Source organism: Marmota monax, unplaced genomic scaffold (assembly GCF_021218885.2).
Source record: "Marmota monax isolate L192 unplaced genomic scaffold, Marmota_monax_Labrador192_F-V1.1 WCK01_AAM20220418_F8-fsc00114, whole genome shotgun sequence".
NCBI lineage: Eukaryota > Metazoa > Chordata > Mammalia > Rodentia > Sciuridae > Marmota > Marmota monax.
In genome coordinates this window covers 4,243,347-4,264,494 of record NW_026694943.1, presented here as the reverse complement: position 1 = coordinate 4,264,494, position 21,148 = coordinate 4,243,347, and the positions used below count along the sequence as shown (strand labels likewise).

At 42.8% G+C, this 21,148-nt stretch overlaps 1 pseudogene; it reads right to left on the bottom strand.

Moving 5' to 3' along the window:
• Positions 1-4,718: 4,718 nt before the first annotated feature.
• LOC124081217 (small ribosomal subunit protein eS6-like) lies at positions 4,719-7,743 on the bottom strand (annotated as a pseudogene).
• Between the last annotated feature and the right edge of the window lie 13,405 nt (positions 7,744-21,148).

Sequence of the window (21,148 nt, the reverse complement as noted above, 5' to 3'; positions counted from 1 at the left end):
TGAACAGGGTATATTTTTCCATCTTCTAAGATCTTCTTCTATTTCTCTCTTTAGGGTTCTGTAGTTTTCATTGTATAAGTCTTTCACCTTTTTTGTTAGGTTGATTCCCAAGTATTTTATTTTTTTTGAGGATATTGTGAATGGAGTGGTTGTCCTCATTTCCATTTCAGAGGATTTGTCGCTGATATACAGGAATGCCTTTGATTTATTTGTGTTGATTTTATAGCCTGCCACTTTGCTGAATTCATTTATTAGCTCTAATAGTTTCTTTGTAGACCCTTTTGGGTCTGCTAGGTATAGAATCATGTCATCTTCAAATAGTGATAATTTAAGTTCTTCTTTTCCTATTTTTGTGCCTTTAATTTCTTTCGTCTGTCTAATTGCTCTGGCCAGTGTTTCGAGAAATATGTTGAACAGAAGTGGTGAGAGAGGGCATCCCTGTCTTGTTCCAGATTTTAGAGGGAATGCCTTCAATTTTTCTCCATTCAGAATGATGCTAGCCTGAGGCTTAGCATAGATTGCTTTTACAATATTGAGGTATGTTCCTGTTATCCCTAGTTTTTCTAGAGTTTTGAACATAAAGGGATGCTGTACTTTGTCGAATGCTTTTTCTGCATCTATCGAGATGATCATATGGTTCTTATTTTTAAGTCTATTGATGTGGTGAATAACATTTATTGATTTCCGTATATTGAACCAGCCTTGCATCTCAGGGATGAATCCTACTTGATCATGGTGCACAATTTTTTTGATATGTTTTTGTATCCGATTCGCCAGAATTTTATTGAGGATTTTTGCATCTATGTTCATTAGAGATATTGGTCTGTAGTTTTCTTTCTTTGAAGTGTCTTTGTCTGGTTTAGGTATCAGGGTGATGTTGGCCTCGTAGAATGAATTTGGAAGTTCTCCCTCTTTTTCTATTTCCTGAAGTAGCTTGAAAAGTATTGGTATTAGTTCCTCTTTAAAGGTTTTGTAAAACTCTGCTGTATACCCATCCGGTCCTGGGCTTTTCTTAGTTGGTAGTCTTTTGATGGTTTCTTCTATTTCCTCAATTGATATTGGTCTGTTTAGGTTGTCTATATCCTCCTGACTCAATCTGGGCAGATCATATGACTTCAGAAATTTATCAATGCCTTCACTATCTTCTAATTTATTGGAGTATAAGGATTCAAAATAATTTTTGATTATCTTCTGTATTTCTGAAGTGTCTGTTGTGATATTGCCTTTTTCATCCCGTATGCTAGTAATTTGAGTTCTCTCTCTTCTTCTCTTCGTTAGCATGGCTAAGGGTCTGTCGATTTTATTTATTTTTTCAAAGAACCAACTTTTAGTTTTGTCAATTTTTTCAATTGTTTCTTTTGTTTCGATTTCATTAATTTCAGCTCTGATTTTAATTATTTCTTGCCTTCTACTTCTTTTGCTGTTGTTTTGCTCTTCTTTTTCTAGGATTTTGAGATGAAGTATGAGATCATTTATTTGTTGGTTTTTCCTTTTTTAAAGGAATGAACTCCAAGCAATGAATTTTCCTCTTAGAACTGTTTTCAATGTGTCCCATAGATTCCGATGTTATGTCTGTGTTTTCATTTATCTCTAAGAATTTTTTAATTTCCTCCTTGATGTCTTCTATAACCCATTGATCATTCAGTAACCTATTGTTCATTCTCCAAGTGATGCATGATTTTTCTTCCTTCTTTTATCGTTGATTTTCAGTTTCATTCCATTATGATCAGATAAGATGCATGGTATTATCTCTACTCCTTTATATTGTCTAAGAGTTGCCCTGTGACATAATATATGATCTATTTTTGAGAAGGATCCATGTGCTGCTGAGAAAGAAGTGTAACTGCTTGATGTTGGGTAGTATATTCTATATATGTCAATTAAGTCTAGGTTATTAATTGTGTTATTGAGTTCTATAGTTTCCTTATTCAACTTTTGTTTGGAAGATCTGTCCAGTGGTGAGAGAGGTATGTTGAAGTCTCCCATGATTATTGTATGGTGGTCTATTAGACTCTTGAACTTGAGAAGAGTTTGTTTGATGAACATAGCTGCACCATTGTTTGGGGCATATATATTTATGATTGTTATGTCTTGTTGGTGTATGGTTCCCTTGAGCAGTATGTAGTGTCCCTCTTTATCCCTTTTGATTAACTTTGGCTTGAAATCTATTTTATTTGATATGAGTATGGACACTCCTGCTTGTTTCCGAAGTCCATATGAGTGATATGATTTTTCCCAACCTTTCACCTTCAGCCTATGTATGTCTTTTCCTATCAAATGCGTCTCCTGTAGGCAGCATATTGTTGGGTCTTGTTTTGTGATCCATTCTACTAGCCTGTGTCTCTTAATTGGTGAGTTTAAGCCATTAACATTTAGGGTTATTATTGAGATATGGGTTGTTCTTCCAGCCATATTTGTTTATTTCTGTTACTAAACATGGTTTGTTTTCCTCTTTGATTATTTTCCCCCCTTTAGTGTCCTACCTCCCACTGTTGGTTTTCATTGTTATTTTCCATTTCCTCTTCCTGTAATGTTTTGCCGAGGATGTTTTGAAGAGATGGTTTTCTAGCTGCAAATTCTTTTAACTTTTGTTTATCATGGAAGTTTTTAATTTCATATTCCATCCTGAAGCTTAATTTTGCTGGATACACAATTCTTGGTTGGAACCCATTTTCTTTCAGTGTTTGAAATATGTTATTCCAGGATCTTCTAGCTTTCAGAGTCTGTGTTGAAAGATCAGCTGTTATCCTGATTGGCTTACCCCTAAATGTAATCTGCTTCCTTTCTCTTGTAGCTTTTAAAATTCTCTCCTTATTCTGTATGTTGGGCATCTTCATTATAATGTGTCTAGGTGTGGATCTCTTATGATTTTGCACATTCGGCGTCCTGTAGGCTTCTAGGATTTGGGATTCTGTCTCATTCTTCATGTCTGGGAAGTTTTCTCGTATTATTTCATTGAATAGATTGCTCATTCCTTTGGTTTGAACCTCTATTCCTTCCTGTACCCCAATGACTCTTAAGTTTGGTCTCTTAATGTTATCCCATATTTCTTGGATATTCTGCTCATGGTTTCTTAACAGTCTTGCTGAGCTGTCTATGTTCTTTTCAAGTTGAAATACTTTGTCTTCATTGTCTGATGTTCTATCTTCTAAGTGTTCTACTCTGCTGGTAGTATTCTCAATTGAGTTTTTAAGTTGGTTTATTGCTTCCTGCATTTCTAGGATTTCTGTTTGTTTGTTTTTTATGACCTCTATCTCCCTGTATAGTTGATCTTTTGCTTCTTGGATTTGTTTATGTAATTCATTGTTGAAGTGATCTTTCATTGTCTGATTTTGCTGTCTGATGTCTTCCTTGAGACTCCAGATCATCTGAAGCATGTATATCCTGAATTCTTTATCTGACATTCCATCTGCTGCAGCTATTACCTCTTCTAACGTTGAGTTGACCTGCATTGCTTGTGGTCCTTTCTTTCCTTGTCTCTTCATACTGTTCGCGTTTCTTTCTGCTTGGTGAAACTGTTGTGCTATTGAATTTTCCCCCTATATATTTATATTGCTCTTGTATAGTTGCAAAGTCTCCCTCGCAGGCACGGGCGGCGGCTCTGCCCCTCCTCCAATCAGGGCAATGTGCCTACCATGCCGGCAGGCCGCTGGGCCTGTTCTGCCGGTCGGTAGCAGGTCCGCCTACCTTGCAGGCGCGGGCGGCAGCTCTGCCCCTCTGCGGGCCACCGGGCTTGTTCTGTTGGTGGTCGCAGGTCTGCCTACCTTGCAGGCGCGGGGGGGTCGGCTCTATCCTTCCGCAGGCCGCTGGGCCTGTTCTGTCTGTCGGTTGCAGGTCTGGCCTGTTCTGCTGGTGTTTGCAGGTCCGCCTACCTTGTAGGCGCGGGGGGCAGCTCTGCCCCTCCTCAGGCCGCTGGGCCTGTTCTGTCGGTGGTCACAGTTCCTCCTACCTTGCAGGCGTGGGGGGAGGGGGCGGCTCTGCCCCTCAGCAGGCCGTTGGGCCTGTTCTGCCGGGGGTCAGAGGTCCGCCTACCTTGCAGGCGTGGTTGGCAGCTCTGCCCCTCCGCGGGCCACTGGGCCTGTTCTGTCGGTGGTCACAGTTCCGCCTACCTTGCAGGCGCGGGGGGAGGGGGTGGCTCTGCCTCTCAGCAGGCTTCTGGGCCTGTTCTGCAGGTGGGTCGCAGGCCCACCTACCTTGCAGGCGTGGTTGGCAGCTCAGCCCCACCGCGGGCCACTGGGCCTGTTCTCAAAAATTTTTTTTTTTTTAAATTTTGCTCTGCTGGTCTTCAATTTGGGATCCTCTTGCCTCAATCTCTCCAAAAGCTGGGATTGACAGGTAGGCACTACCATGCCTGGCTGAACCTCACATTATTTTATGTCAAGATCTGCTACCTCATGAGTTGCTGGTGCATGCCTAATTCCAGCAACTCATGAGGATGAGGCAGGAGGAATCCAAGTTTGGGGCCAGCCTCAGCAACTTGGAGTGATCTCTTAAAATATAAAATTAAGAAAGGACTGGGGATATACTTCAGTAGTAAAGCACCGTTGGGTTCAATCCCCAGTGCCAAAATTGTGTGTGCATGTATAAACACACAAAGAAAAATAACAAAAATCATTCATAATCTCTTTAACTAGAGGAGACCATTATGAAAAATTAATAATTTAATTTGTATATTTTTTGAAGGTCTGATCTTATTTATTTGTTACTCTTAAAAGTTCTTATTTTTGACTGGAGTCAGGAGTAGAAGCTCTCAGAGAGGACAGCCATGTCTCTGGGCAATCGGTTCCTGGTGTCTTTCTTTGGCTTCTTTCATTTTCTTGGCTAAAAGTTTGGCGTATTCTGCAGCCTCTTCCTCATTCTTCTTAGTCCGCTGTTTCTTCAGAGCAATACTCCAGCGCTTGTGTTGCAGTGTGGAGTAACAGGGCACTGAATCTTTGTGCTTTGATCCTGGGTTTTTTACCTTCCTTGTTTAAGGGTTTTCTGATCATGTATTGGTGGACATCATCTTCCCTAGAAAGATTGAAAAGTTTGCGGATTCTACTAGCTCTTTGGGGTCCCAGTCTATGAGGTACAGGGGTATCCCCAAGTTCAGGAATATCCTTCTCTCCTTTTTTTTTCTTTACAATAACCAAGTTGAGAAGCTCAGATTGGTACCCACAACGCAACCTTGTACAGATTTGTACTTGCTCTCTCCAGTTCGCCTGGGTCTGTAACAGGAATGCCCCTAACTCAGTAGCAGGCGAACACAGCCATGGGGAAACCTTGTTTATTGTTCCCCCCACTGATTCAGACCACAGAACCCTTCCATTCTTCACCTAGAGCACCAGCAGCCACTTCTGTGGCCATACCCTTCTCTCCACTTCGATAAGTTTCTGGTTGCTAGTGGCTGGGAAGGAGATACTCTGCTTTGTCTTGGAACAGCTGATCACCCACAAGGTGCCATGAAAAAGAGCTGTATCTTCAATTGTGATTTTGGATGTATATATGTATTCATGTTTGTGTGTGTGTGTGCATGTGTAATGTATTTACTCCAAACATCTCATCTCCATTTATACTGCAGTTGACCAGTAGGCGAAATACAATGTGACCCTTTGGAGCCACCTTAGTATTAGTACCACCCTCAACAGAACTGCAGTCCTGCTATGAGGACGCAACAAGGAGAAAGCATCTCACCTGGGCCAGGGGACAGGGACACAAAGCCTGACTGTGATTCTAAAGGCTGAAATTTCTAAAACTCACAAACGTTTTAAAAATCATTTGAAAAATACACTTTCAAGCTGGGCATTGTGGCACACACCTGTAATCCCAGCAGCTCTGGAGGCTGAGGCAGAAGAATCAAACGTTCAGATCCAGCCTCAGCAACTTAGTGAGACCCTAAGCAACTCAGTGAGACCCTGCCTCTAAAATATGTAAAAGGGCTGGGGATGTGGCTTCATGGTGAAGCACCCCTGGGTTCAATCCCTGGTATGAAAACAAACAAATAAACAAAAACAAAAACAAAGTATTCCTGCAAAAGAGTTAAGAAACTTACAAAAATAAAGTCTGAAGTGGAGAAAGTTCTAGATAGAGTCAAATGAGAGTCACTAACCAACTGGCCATAATAATCCAAGGCAAAAATATTTCATGTGTTAATACTAAGAACATATGAAAATGTGTTAGGGAGGTAAGATCAATTTGACATCCATTCAAAACTTGTAAGACTAGAGAAAAAGAAAAGGCATCATAATAATAATACCACCCCAAAATGATGACGTGTACATATGCGTGTGCCACACTGGCCTATGCCTGACAGTGGGAAAGCTATGATCCTGGATGTCCTGTGATTCTGAAATTCAAGTCCCAAACCTCTCCCCTCCCTAACCCCACACTGGGTTTATTCTGAGGGTCTTACTGGCTTGTTTCAATCCAGAAGGAAACCAAAATATATTAAAAAGGAGCTTAATTTTTCCTCCCCTGGGCTACTAATTGTCTTTTATTCCAGAGGTGAGCTTTGCCAATAGAAGCAAGTTCTGTAGAATCATGCAGATTAATATTTTTAAAGGAAAGTAACATTCCATTTTAAGGGAAAGTTCAAGGGAACAATGCCAAGGTCAGCTATTTTGGGATCACAAGATAATTTTGTATCTTGAAGAGTCTGTCCTGTGACTAAAACAGTTGACAGGAAATTTTAGCTATTAAAACACTATTGCAATTCTATTGTTTTGCCTGCTTTCTAAAAATAATTCTCCTAACCCAATCTATTATCACGATAACTTCTTTTAAAGTGTTAAGTTTTAGCATGTCCAAAATATCCAATTGATCCTGATATTGTTTGTATTTTAGACGGAGATGGTTCTTTTTTCCCTCTCTCTATTGCAGTGCTGTGAATTGAATTCAGGGGTGCTCTACCGCTGAAATGGTCCCCGACATTTTTATTTTATCTTGAGGCAGGGTCTTGCTAAACTGCCTAGGCTAATGGGGCCAAGGGTGTAGCTCAATGTTAGCTCAATTACTTGCACTTCCCCCCTGACCCCCCAATTTTTGAACTGCCTAGGCTCGCCTCAAATTTGCACTCTTCCTGCCTCAGCCTTCCAAGTAGCTGGAATTACAAGCAAGTGCCACTCTGCCCGGTTAGAGAAAGCTGTTCTTAAATAGTGCAGAATAGGTTGTAAAGTGGTTACAGGACTTAGTTCTAGCAATTTCCTTCCTGTCTCTAATGTCATCAATTTCTTGCTCTCCACTACATTTTATGGTCAGTAGACCATTAGTTTCCCACAGTTAGAATGTAAAACCACCCCTGACCCCACCTTCACCTCCAGCAACTGCTCCAACTCCTTCCTCTTGCTCAGAAAGAATTCCTCGGCCCTATCCAGAGGCAGGCATGGTGGTGCAAGCCTAGCCACTGGGAAGGCTGAAGCAGGAGGATTACAAGTTTGAGTCCATCCTGAGCAACTTAGTGAGACCCTGTCTCAAAAGAAAAAAGAAAAAAAGCCGGGGGTGTAGCTCAGCGGTAGAGTGCGCCTGGCTTATCCGCAGCGCTGCAAAAGGAACATAAAAAGTCTAGTTGTCCTGGACCTGCTCCACTCTGACCTCAGCTCTCTACCAGGCACCATAGAACTGAAATCGCCTTGGTCAAGGTTACCACTGATCCCCACTTGCCCAAGCCAGGGCTAGTCCCCTCTGCTTGGCCTGTCCTCTCCAAGGCAGCTGTGGGGGGACCGACCGTCGGTTCACTCTGAAGCAGGATTCTTTCTCCTTGGGCATTGTCCTCTCCCACTTCCCTGACTGCTCCTTCCTGTTTCCTTCCCTGGTCCACTTCCTGTGTCCTACAGGTGAAAGCCCCCTTTCTCCTCTGTATTTTTGCCCTGGTAACTTGTCCTGTCTCTGTGTGTAAAAGCCATTCCAAGGCTGATGACTTCCAGATTTATAATCCCAGTCCCCACCTTTCCCTCCAGTGCCAAAGTCAGAAACCCAACACCCTCCTAGACCTCTCCAAGGTTGGCTGATAGGCATTTCAAATTTAAGAGGCCTAAAAACACAACTTTTTATTCATCCCCAAATTTTACCTCATAAACGTGTTTTTCCTGTGATCAGTCTTGCCTCAGCCTCCCGAGTCACTGGGATTATGGATGTGCACCACCATACTTGACCTTCTACCGTATTGTATAGAGAATAATAAAAAGAAAAGTATACGTGTTCAGTACAGTGATTTTTTTTTTTCTGAATGTTTTTGATCTATGGTTAGTTAATCTATGGATGTAGAACCAGGGATACTGATGGCTGACTGTAAATGTTATCACAGCTCCCCAGGAACTCAACCCAAAATTCGACTAATCTAATTCCTGGTTAAAACCCTCTGGTGGTGGGCTGGGGTTGTAGTTTACTGGTAGACCACTTGCCTAGGGAGTTCAAGGCCCTAGGTTCCATTCTCAACACCAAAATCAACAAAAACCTCCAGTGACTTCTTGCTACAATTAGAAAAAAAAAAAAAAAGACACAGTATAGATAAAGTCAATCAGGCATGACCTGATGTCGTTCCTGCCTATGTGTGTGACATCAGTCTCTCCATTTGCATTTTGTTCCCAAGACAGTACAGCTGGGTCTGGGTCCGTGCTAGTTAGCTATTTCCCTAGATCTTCACCCAATTAATTTTTTCTGACTTTTTTTTTTTCCTTTTGGGACTGGGGATTGAATCCAGGGTGCTTTACCACTAGCCACATCCCAAGTCCTTTCTTGTTTATTTTTTATTTTGAGACAGAGTCTTGCTAAGTTGCCAAACCTGATCTCAAACTTTGCAGTCCTCCTACCTCAGCCTCATGAATTGTGGTATTACACAATGCCAAGTTCCTTCTTGTCATGAAAGAAAGAAAGGAAGGAAGGAAGGAAGGAAGGAAGGAAGGAAGGAAGGAAGGAAGGAAAGAAGAAAGAAACTTTTTGCTTTGAAAAAAATCTTTTGTTTTGGTGTGGGAATTGAAGGCTTAACCTTGAGCCTACTAAGTCTGCACTCAAACACTGAGCTACACCCCCAACACAGACTTTTGAAAAATATAATTTTAAAGATCTCCCTTGCTCTTGGATAGGCAAAATTAATATTGTCAAAATGGGCATTCTACCCAATGTGCTGTATAGATTCAATAAAATTCCAATTAAAATCCTGTTGTTTTTCCTTATAGAAATAGAAAAAGCAATCATGAAATTCATTTGGAAAAATAAGAGAGCCAGAACAGCCCAAGCAATCCTTAGCAATAAGAGTGAAGCAGGAGGCATCACAATACCAGATATTAAACTATACTACAAAGCTATAGTAACAGAAACGGCATGGTATTGTCATCAAAAGACATGTAGACCAAAGGTACAGAATAGAAGACACAGAGATAAACCCACATATATACAGTTATCTCATATTAGACAAAGGCATCAAAAACATACATTGGAGAAAAGATAACCTCTTCAACAAGTGGTGCTGCGAGAACTGTTAAATCCATATGCAGCAAAATGAAAACAAACCCTTATCTCTCACCATGCACAAAACTAAACTCAAAGTTTATCATGGAAATAGGAATCAATCCAGAGACCCTTCACCTAATAGAGGAAAAAGTAGGCCCGAATTTTTATCATGTCAGATTAGGCCCCGACTTCCTTAACAAGATTCCTAAAGTGCAAGAAATAAAATCAAGAATTAATAAATGGGATAGACTCAAACTAAAAAGCTTCTTCTCAGCAAAAGAAACAATCAAGGAGGTGAAGAGAGAGCCTACATTTTGGGAGCAAATTTTTGCCATATGCTTGTCAGATAGAGCACTAATCTCCAGGATATATAAAGAACTCAAAAAACTTAACATAGAAAACCAAACAACCCAATCAATAAATAGGCTAAGGAGCTGAACAGACACTTCTCAGAAGAAGATATATGTTTGATCAACAAATATACAGAAAAATGTTAAACATCTCTAGTAATTAGAGAAATGCAAATTACAACTACTCTTAAGATTTCATCTCACTCCAGTCAGAATGGCAGTTATCAAGAATACAGACAACCATACGTGTTGGCAAGGGTGGTGGAAAAGGCACACTCACACATTGCTGGTGGGACTTCAAATTTGTGCAACCAATCTGGAAAGCAGTATGGAGATTCCTTAGAAAACTTGGAATGGATCCACCATTTGACCCAGCTATCCCACTCCTCGGTCTATACTCAAAAGACTTAAAATCAGCATACTATAATAACACAGCCGCATCAATGTTCATAGCAGCCCAATTCACAATAGGTAAACTATGGAAGGAACTGGATGCCCTTCAATAGATGAATGGATAAAGAAACTGTGGTATATACACAGTGCAATATTATTCAGCATTAAAAGAGAATCAAATTATGGCATTTGCAGGTAAATGGACGGAGCTGGAGAATATCATGAAAAGCGAAGTAAGCCAATCCTAAAAAACGAAAGGCCGAATGTTCTCTGATAAGAGGATGCTGTTCCATAATGGGGGGCATGGGGAAAATTTTGATTGGGCAAAGGGGAGGGTGGGGAGGGAAGGGGGTATGGGGGCAGGAAAGATGGTGGAACGAGATGGACATCATTACCGTAGGTACATGTATGACAGCACATATGGTGCGTCGCTACATTATATACAACCAGAGAAATGAAAAGTTGTGCTGCAATTGTGTACAATGAATCAAAATGCATTCTGCGGTTATATATTCGTAGTTAAAATAAGTACATTAATTAATAAAAAACATAATTTAAATTTTTAATTGACACATAGTAATTGGACATATTTATGGGGCATGAGGGTGAAATTTCAATTTCTTGTCATTTAAGTCACTGCTCAAATGACATGTCAGAGAAGACTTGCTTTAGCAGCTGGTCTACATAATGCTTTCCTTTCTTCCTGTCACATGGGCTCTCTCTCATTTCCTTGGAATTCATCATGATATATAACTATTTTTTTGGTGTGTTTTTTTCTTAAATTATCTTCTCCAATTAGAAAGTAAATTCCATGAGAACAAGGATGTCGCCTGTCATTTACTACTACATCCTAGTGACTAGAACTTGGTGGGTATTTAGTAAAAATCTGTTTATGAGATTTTTATGAGGGAACGAATAGATAGTTCTCTATCTGGGGGAAATGCACAGCTTATTGTTTTAGTTTTTCAGGAACCTCCACTGTGCTGACAAATCCCAACAGAGGGACTTTCTACAAAGTATCTGAGTGCTACTGTTCATGATACTTCTAAGGAGGAGCTGATAAGCCACAGCTCACAAAAAAGCTGACCAGAGACAAGTGGAAGGATTGGTAGGTGATAATGAGGCACAGCTGAGAAGAGGAACTGTGTATTTTCAGTGACTGAATCTGTGCTTTTATCTTTTTTCCAAAGTAGCCTCTAGACAGGAGCAGAGAAGACAGAGGGACTAGACTTGGATTGTACAGGGAATGGAATAGAGTCAGGGAGTGGAGATCCAGAGAGTAGTCATTTATTACTACATCCTAGTGACTAGAACTTGGTGGGTACTTAGTAAAGAGTAGAGTAGTCCAGTTTCGGAAGGAAGGGAAGGCTGGGATACCCGGAGCAGCTTGGCACTGGGAAAAAGAAAAAAACCCAGAAAGTTGGAGTTGTGGGTTTGGTTGAAAACTGTGATGATGGGGTAGTGGAGCAAAATTCCTGTTCTGGTCAAAGTGGGGGCACTTGAAGTGTGAAAATGAGGACTATGCCATCAGACTAGAACGTGCTGAAACTTGGTGGGTACTTAGTAAAAACTGTTTATGAGTGAATGAATAGATAATTCTCTGGGGAAACATACAGTTCATTGTCAATATAAGAAACAGGTACAGGCCCATAATCAAATGTTAAACAGCTCTTAAGCAAGGAAAATGGGGAAAAATAGAATTAAAAAAGAGGTGAGAAAAATGCAAAGGGTTCTTGGAAAATGTTAAATAGCTTCTGTAATCCCAGAGGCTCAGGAGGCTGAGGCAGGAGGATCTCCAGTTCAAAGCCAGCCTCAGCCTAAGCCAGAACCTAAGCAACTCAGTGAGACCCTGTCTCAAAAAAATAAAAATAAAAAGGAGCTAGGAATGTAGCTCAATGGTTAAGCACCTCTGGCTTCAATCCCAGATACCAAAAAAAAAAAGTTAAATAATACTGAATTCCTGGCCTGGTCAGGAGTATCCACAATCTTACAAACACTGTCCTCCTGTTAAGTCCAACCTCCTATCAAAGGGTAAGAGATCAGAATAAAGATCACAGAGGTAGATTAATTTAAGACTGTAGGGCAACTTTCTCGCTTTCTTTTTGCTTTACTTCATTTTCGGTCCTGGCGGACTGAACCTAGGGGCACTCTACCCCTGAACCGCATCCCTAGCTGTTTTGATGCTAAGTTGTCCAGGCTGGCTTTGAACTTGGATCCTCCTGTTCTAACCGTGCTGCTTTCTGTAACAGGACAAATAATAAAGTAAGAAGGCAGTGGCCATAGTCTTAAGAGAAATAACAACCAAATAAAACACGGAGGAGGCTTCAGGAAATGTGTTTGCCTTAAAAGGCAGAATAAATAGTCAAGTGAAATCTTTTTTGGCCACTGACACACAAACCAACTAAAAAAGACAATTTTATAAAATAGGGGGACTCTGATATAGGCTGTGATTGAGACAATATCAAAGAATCACTGTTAATTTTGACAGGTATAACAATGGTGTTGTATACCTCCTGAAGTCTGAGGGGGATAAAATAACCCGATGTCAGGAATTTGCTGTGAAGAAGAAAATCGGGAGAGATGAAGAGATGGGTAGCTGCTGCCTTTTGCATTTTGGTCTTTTGCATTAGGTTCTCCACCCGTGAGTACGTTTGAAAATTTCCACAATACATTAAGACACACCAAACCAAACCAAAACAACTACAGCTGATAAAAGATCGGGGTGGAAGGTGGAGTTGGAAAGTTCCTGCCACCTGTCATCCCAGGGTGGGTCGGAGCCTGCGGCGGCAGGGTGGGCGGCAGAGGTGGGTGGGCTGCCTCCAAGTCCAAGGAGAGAGCCAGGGTGGCCTCTGGTCCCGGATCTGGAGTTGGGAAAGAGGAGCTGACCCCTGGGGGACCCCTTTCTCATTTCTCCCTGGCTGGGAAACCCTGAGGCTCTTCTTTGGGGGCGGTGCTTCCTCTGCAGCCACAGGACAGACAGACTGAAGGACGGAAGGAAAGAAGCCCTCTCTCCACCCTGGGTGGCTGCGCCCCCGGGCGGGGTGTAAGAAGCAGCGATTGTGGTCGGGAGTGATGTTTGTTTTCCTAACCTCAGAACTCCGCGTCCCCTCTGTGAACACAGCGTCAGGGCTGATCTGCATTTAATTTTCCCTGGGTGGTCCTCGGTTGACATCTCGCCCTTCTGTCTCAGGGTAGGAACCCAATCCTTTGTTCCATCTGCTTTCAGGACGGCCTGGTGGTTCCGCGGATTCAGTGTTTGGAAACCTGTCTACGGTGACAGGAACAGGAGGGCCTTCTGGCTCACCGGAGCCTTCTGGGTGAGAAGCCTGTGTCCTGGCCACATCCGCGCCCCACTGGCCCGCCTTCCTGAGACAGCTCCTCGCCTCCCCTTCTTATAGGCGGCCCTACCTGGTGGGGACCCACCGTGTTGCGCCTGGAAAAGGGTCGTGAAGCCCTCGCTGGAGAAGCCGATGGCCGATGTGGCTGGGCTCACCACGAAATGTCCCCTGCCTGGCCTGAGGAGGCTGGAGGGTCAGGACTGAGCTGTGGTAGCAGATCCAGGAACCTGAGCTCACTGAGTTGTTTTTTGTTTATTTGTTTTGAGGGTAGTGGGGATGGAGCTACCTCTCCAGTCCAGTATCTTGCTAAATTGCTGAGGCTGGCCTCAAACTTTCGATCCTCCTGCCTTAGCCTCCGGGTTGAGAGCTGGCCTCAACCGCTTTGAAAGCGCCTCAGCAGCTGGGCTTCTTCGCGGAGGCCAATCCTCTTGGTTCAGTGAGTCCGCCCTTGACACTTCCCAAGAAGCAAGATAGTTCTCTAGCACCTGCAAAGCAGAGTTGCCCCCAAATACCGAGTGTCCCCAGGGCGGAAGGCTTGTGGCTGATCACAGTTCCCCGGACATGCTAGGAGCCGCGGTGAGGGTCCCAGGAAGTTGAGGTGTCCTTGGGTCCTACCATCTGTTAACTTGGCGCCATCCCTGTCACTCACAAAGAAATGCACTCCCGGACCTTAGTGTTGGAATCTTCGCGGTCACTTGAAACGTCACATCTTTGTCCCTCTTTTCCTTTCCCTAGAGTCTGAAGTCTGTTCCCGTTGAAAACTCCTAAAGGAGCTGCATCCAATTCACAAACCAGCAGCGCGTCTGCAGAACGACGACGTTCTGGGCATCTTGAATTGACCACACCTAATTTTATAGAGCGTGTACATACTAAAGCGAATGTAAACTTTGATTCATTTTGTCCAAGAGGAAGAAAAGAATGAGAGGAAATTAAAATTGCACCCTGGCGCCTTCTCCTTCGCGGAGCCTCCGCAGAGGCAGCCAGGGCACCTGTTTCCAGAGAAGCGCAGGCGCCGCCTCCTCGGACAGCGCAGGTCTCTCCTGAGGCTCACGATGGCCTTTTAAAGGTCTCCTCTTGAGAACCGCCTCGTTGCTGGGAGCCAGAAAGTTCACATTTTTCATGTCTGTGGATGCAATTATGCATCCAAGGAGCTGGGACGGTTGCCCACCTGTGCTGGGCATTCATCAGCCAAGCCTGAACCTCCCTGGAGATGGGTCCAGAGATGAACTCAGTGGGGCACGGCCGTGAAATTCGAGGCTGGGAACCAAGACTTGAAAACCTCCGCAGAAACAATGTCGATTTTCAAGTGAGGCAGATCTCCATGGATTTATGATCAGTCTCTCGGATAAAATGCGGGCACTCACTGGTCTACTTGGCATTCCGTCTCCCACCCCCTTAAAGTCTCTAGGGTCACTAAATTGTGTAGAAGAAATAAGTAGTACATGCTGGCTTAAAAGACAAAATAAACCAATGTCTGTAACACATATAGAACACAATTGTCACATAGGAAGTGCTATGTACGATTTGTTTCAAAATCGTGTATCTTCTATGTACCTACCTACCTACCTACCTATGGAGAGACATTGGATTTGAATCCTGTCCTTGCTACTTTGTAACTGTGGGATTTAAGGCAAGTTTAAAAAAAAAAAACTCTCTTTGCCTCAGTTTCTTCATTTGTACAATAGGAATAAGAATTGAACTTGTAATGTTGTTTTGAGGGTTACATGAATGACTATCAAAACTCACAGAGCATGGGCTGGGGTTGTGGCTCCGAGGTAGAGCCCTGGCCTAGCCTGTGTGAGGTCCTGGGTCCAATCCTAAGCACCACATAAAAATAGAGCAGTTGAAAGTACAGCTCAGTGGTAGAGCATGTTCTTAGCACCCATCAGGCCCTGGAATTGATCACTAGCACCAAAAGCAACAACAATCTCTTAAAGTCAGTATATAATTAGTGCTCTATAAGCATGAGCTAAGATACTCATTGTGTCTGGAATGGTATGCACCAGAATATTAACAGCAGTATTTCTGAGTGGTAGAGTCATGAATGGGTGTCTATTTCATTTTATGTTGGGTAGGTTTAAAGTTCTGAGAATACATTTGCTTGACCTTCCTAATCTTTTTGTGCCTAACCCTGTGCCTGGCCAGTCTACGATAACTGTTCAGTAAAGGCTGAGTTCAGCTGTTCAGACTACAGTGTGTCACCAGCATCTCTCCCAAATATCCATGGCTACTGTCTTCTATCTTCATAGCTATTTAGTAAGTTTCTGGAACAAAGTTAGTAAAGTGAGATGAAATCAACAATGTTTAGTAAACACAAGTCAACATGAAGGTAGTTTTCATAAAAGTGTGTATTTTTTTTTCAAGATTCCTCAAGATAACAGATTCTAGACTTGTCCTTTCAAGCAAGGTCCCTCTGTAAACCCACACAATGTGGTTTGCCATAAAAATAACAAACTACTAGTTAACCATGTACATACGTTGACTCATGTACTGGTGCCCCTGGGAATGGTAAATAAATGGGATTTTGTAGAAGCCAGACCTCTGAAGAGGCAGTGAAACTGTCAGCCAAGAAAAATGTGAACATGCCCAACAGGGTGGTGCGTTCCTGTAATCCCAGCAATTTGGGAGGCTGAGGCGGGAGGATCACAAATTCGAGGCCAGCCTCAGCAATTTAGCAAGACCCTAAGCAACTTAGTGAGTCCATATCTCAAAATAAAAAATAAATATGACTGGAGATGTGGCTTAGTGGTAAAATGCCTCTGGATTCAATCCACAGTACCAAAAGAAAAGGAAAAAAAAGAAAAGAAAGAAAGAAAAGAGAAACATAAACAGCAAAAAGCAGGTTACAGAAAAAAAAACATGATTATGATCCCATGTGTATGTAAAACTACACAAATAAATCTATAGGTGTGTATATATAGAAAGAATATCTAAAATTAGGTATAAGTCATGGTTATCTGTGATAGTGGGATTCAGGGTGTTTTTTTTCTTACTTGGTACTTTTTAAAATTTATGTATTCCTTTTTTAAAATTTTTTTATTTGTTTTAATTAGTTATACATGACAGTAGAATGCACTTATATACTTTGATATATCATACATAGATGGGATATAATTTCTCATTTTTCTGAGTGTACATATTGTAGAATCACATTGGTTATGCAGTCACATACACACATACAGTAATAATGTCTGTTCCATTCTACTACCTTTCTTATCCCCACATCCCCTGCCTTCCCCTCCTTTTACTTTCCTCTACCTAATCTAAGGTAATGCTATTCTTTTTTTTGCCTTTATACATATACCTTGTTGTTGTTGTTTTTTGCATTACAATTATTATTACACATATATACCACAATTTTTGTGTCTCTGTATATAAAGTAGATTGACACCCAATTCATGTCTTCACCCATGCACTTTGGATAATGATGTCCATCACATTCCACCATCCTTGCTGATCCTCTACCCCTCTCCCTTCCCCTCCCACCCACCCCTCTTCCCTATCTAGAGTTCATCTATTCCTCCCACGCTCCCCCTCCCTACCCCACTATGAGTCAACCTCCTTATATCAGAGAAAACATTGGGCATTTGTTTTGGGGGGGATTGGCATTATCTTCTCCAACGCTATTGCCATCCATTTACCTGCAAATGTCATGGTTTTGTTCTTTTTTAATGCTGAGTAAAATTCCATTGTGTACATGTGCACATTTTTTTTTTTACACATTCATCCACTGAAGGACATCTAGGTTGGCTCCACAGTTTAGCTATTGTGAATTGTGCTGCTATAAACATTGATGTGGCTGAGTCCCTGTAGTACTGATTTTAAGTCCTTTGGGTATAGTCCGAGGAGAGGAATAGCTGGGTCAAACATAATATCTTCATTTTTATTTGTTATTTGTTTATTTTTATGTGGTGCTGGGGACCAAACCCAGGGCCTCACACATGTGAGGCAATCGCTCTACCACTGAGCCACAACCCCAGCCCCAACAGCCATGTTTGAAGGTTATACTTGGGTCCCAAATCTTCTATGGCTGAGTCCCAGCAGGTCCATCCTGATCTCTTCAGATCAGTTCCATTTTTGTCTGTTATTTTTTTTGTTAAGGTAATCTTTCAGTTTAATCTTGGGTTCTGTGATTTTATACAATATGAAAGATCACCCTAGGGCTGAGGATGTGGCTCAGTGGTAGAGTGCTTGCCTAGTTCACATGAGGCTCTGGGTTTGCCTGGGTTGGATTCCCAGTATCACAAAAAAGAAAAAATAAAGTCAGGCTGACACAGTGGCCCAGCCCTGTAATCCCAGCTACTCCAGAGGCTGAGGCTGGAGGATCTCAAGGTCAGCCTAGGAAACATAGTGAGACCCTGTCTCAAATCAAAAATGAAAAGGTCTAGGTATGTAGCTTGGCAGCAGAGCACCCCTGGGTTCTATCCCCAGCACCCCCAAACCAAAATGGAACAGCACAACCAGACCACTGATCCTTCCTGCTGCTGGAGTCTCCACTCCCTTAAGTCCCACATTTATGGTGCTTTCCTGTCTCCATCATGGGTAACCCTGCTAACATCCTAATGGATCCATTTCTTAAGCTAGAGCTCAGATCTCACCTCCTGTCTCTCCTTTTCACTCAGATTCTAAAAAGAGTCTTTTATATTCTAACCACTCTGTTTTGTCTTATTTTCTTCTTAGATAATGAATAATCCCTTTGAGAGGCAAAACCAGAGCTGTGCACTTATTTATTATTACTATTTTTTAATAGAAGAGTCAGAGAAGCTTTACTCATAATGACTGGACTGGGGAAACCCTCCTTTGTCAACCACGAGTACCATGGGTAAATAAGTCATGGAATTGTCATGTATGAGGACACCACATAGTGAGGAACAAATTATAACACGGATGAAAATCACTGACGTAAGGTTGACTAAGAGAAGCCAGGTAGTAAGAGTACATATTGCAGTGCGCCATTTAAATTAAAATGAAAAACAGGGGAAATGAATATCATCGCTGTGCACTTATTACGACACAGTGCTATGGTACTTTGTGCCCATTCTAAACGTTCACTGGAGGAATAAAAGTTCAGTGTAGAATTAGAAATGTGTTTCTTGGCTTCTTTGTTTCGTTTTAGTCAGCTTTTTTGCCTCTGTGACCAAAAGACCTGATAAGAACAACATAGAGGAGGAAGAGGTTATCTGGGGCTCCAGATGTTCAAGGCTTCCCTTAGTCCATCGCTGGCCAACTCTGTTGTAATGGGCCCAAGGCGAGACAGAATAGCATGGCAGAAGACTATGGAGAAGAGAGGCAGCTCAGGATATGGCACCAAGGAAGCAGAACAGAGAGCTCTGCTCACCAGGGACAGAATAGATGTCCCAAAGGCACACTCCCAGTGACCCACCTCCTCAGTCATCCCTTAGCTGCCTACAGCTACCACCCAATGATTCCATTAAAGTGGATTAATTCACTGATTGCGCTAAGGCTCTCATAACCATATCTCATAATCGTTTCGTCTCTTTCTTGCATTGTCTCACATGAGCTTTGGGGGACCTCATAACTAAACCATCACACCAGCCATACATATGTGAAAACATAGATTAATTTGTTTCCTCTGGCCTAATGAGCACAGTGAGCACACACAGCGAACTGAACTCCCCTCACGGCCTGCAGTCAAGCTCCGTAGGTGACTGCCTGTGAGATGTGGTAGAATAGATCCCCCCGACTGTGAGATGCAGTCATTCATTCATCAGCCGTTATGTGGCTGAGGAGTAAGATGGTCCTTAATCTTCAGGAGTTCCCAGCTTCGGTAGGAAACCACGATATGTGGGACGAAAACCTCCCCCAAACATGAGCAGTTAAATTTGGGAGACGTGTATAAAGTACAGAGAAGGTGAAAAGAGTATCTTAGAGGAGTTTTGGCTAAGTACAACTCAGGAGAAGCTTCCCTGGAGGGAAGAAGCTGAAGCAGGTGTTTGCCAGGCAGAGGGGGTGAGGGAATGAGTGAACTGACCAGTGACACACAGAGGTGAGACCAGTAACCCTGAGAGGGTGCCCATGACTGGGTGCAGGCCCAGTCTTGACAATCCCAAGTCTCTGAGAGTCTGGTTGGCTAGGGCACAGGCTGGTGAGGCTGGGTCCACCTCCCTGTGCTTCTGCTGCATGGATGGTTCTGACCCTGGCTGGTTCACCAATGGAGCATTGGATCTTGGGGCACTGCAGACCAGTGTGGTTGAATCTGGCCCAAATAATTCCTGATGCTCTAAAAATGGATATCCTTGTTTAAGGTTACCTTTTTTGGGCAAGATTTCATATATATGTTGTAAATACATGTTCTTGGACAGGCTACAGAAGTTCAAGTCGGCCTTATTATGACTTAACTGCAGTGATGCTTAACCTGTAACTTTAAAATGCACTCGGTCCACCTATTCAGATTAATATGTATTCTATCCATCCTCTTCTATAACCTAATCCTGATTTTTTTTTCAAATGGAAAATTTTTGAGCGGCACAGTCTACATCTAGGCTCCTTTGCCACTAAAGCAGCACTTGAGGTGAAATGACTCGGGTGAGCCAGCAGGGGCCCAGCCTCTGGTGGTCTTGGAACCGCCCTGCTGGCTCTGGACCACCTCTCTCTAGTCTTGGATCAAGGAGGAAACGAGTTCAGTCTTGTTGAAACTACTGTTCTTTTACTTCAGTTTTGTTTTGTTCCGTGAGGTTGAACATAATTCTCACTGCCACAAATCTCTGAAGTGGCTGAACGGTGCCCTGCCCCCTTCCTATATGGAAGCCTCGACTCCTGCTGCCTCAGATATGACTGCATTTGCCGACAGAGTCTTCAAAGAGGTAATATGAAGTCGCTAGGGTGAGGTCTGTCAGAAGACAGAAGTACAACAAATTTAGTGAAAGATCTAACTGGCTTTCTCAGTTAATCAATTTCTTGATTCTCAATCTGTGACCCAGCATGAGCGCTCCCACTGGGAATGGCAGGGCAATAGGGTTTGTAAGTGGAAATAGGGAAACAGAACCATAAGGAAAGAGCTGATTGGTCATGGCCACTTGAGGTTACTTTCTTCAGAAAGGTTAAGGCAGGGGAGCCGTCTTGTTACGTTGGCAGGATCTCCTGTGTCTTATGAAAACTAGCCAGTCTCAAGTTGCCTGCTTCCATGGCACTTAGCATGAGTGAGTCCAATCGGGTTTGGTCGGGTCTCCTGAGGCCTAGTTCAGGAGGTCAGGCCACAACAATGGCCTCCCATAAACCGACAGCCCTAATCCTTAGGACTGGTGTCCCTGTAAGATGTAAACAAGAACTGGGCACGGTGGCACAGACCTGTAATCCCAGTGGCTCAGGAAGCCGATGCTGGAGGATTTCAAGTTCAAAGCCAGCCTCAGCAACTTTGAAGGCCTAAGCATCGTAGCGAGAACCTGTCTCTAAATAAAATATTAAAAGGGCTGGGGATGTGGCTCAGTGGTTAAGAACCCCTGGGTTCAATCCCTGGTACCAAAAACAACAACAACAACAACAGAAAGTGAGAACACAGGCACAGAAGGAATACATCTGAAGACAAGAAATGGGCCATCTTCAAGCCAAGGTGTGAGGCCTCAAAAGAAATCAACCCTGTGACTCCTTGATACTGGATTTCTCCCTTCAGAACTGTGAGAA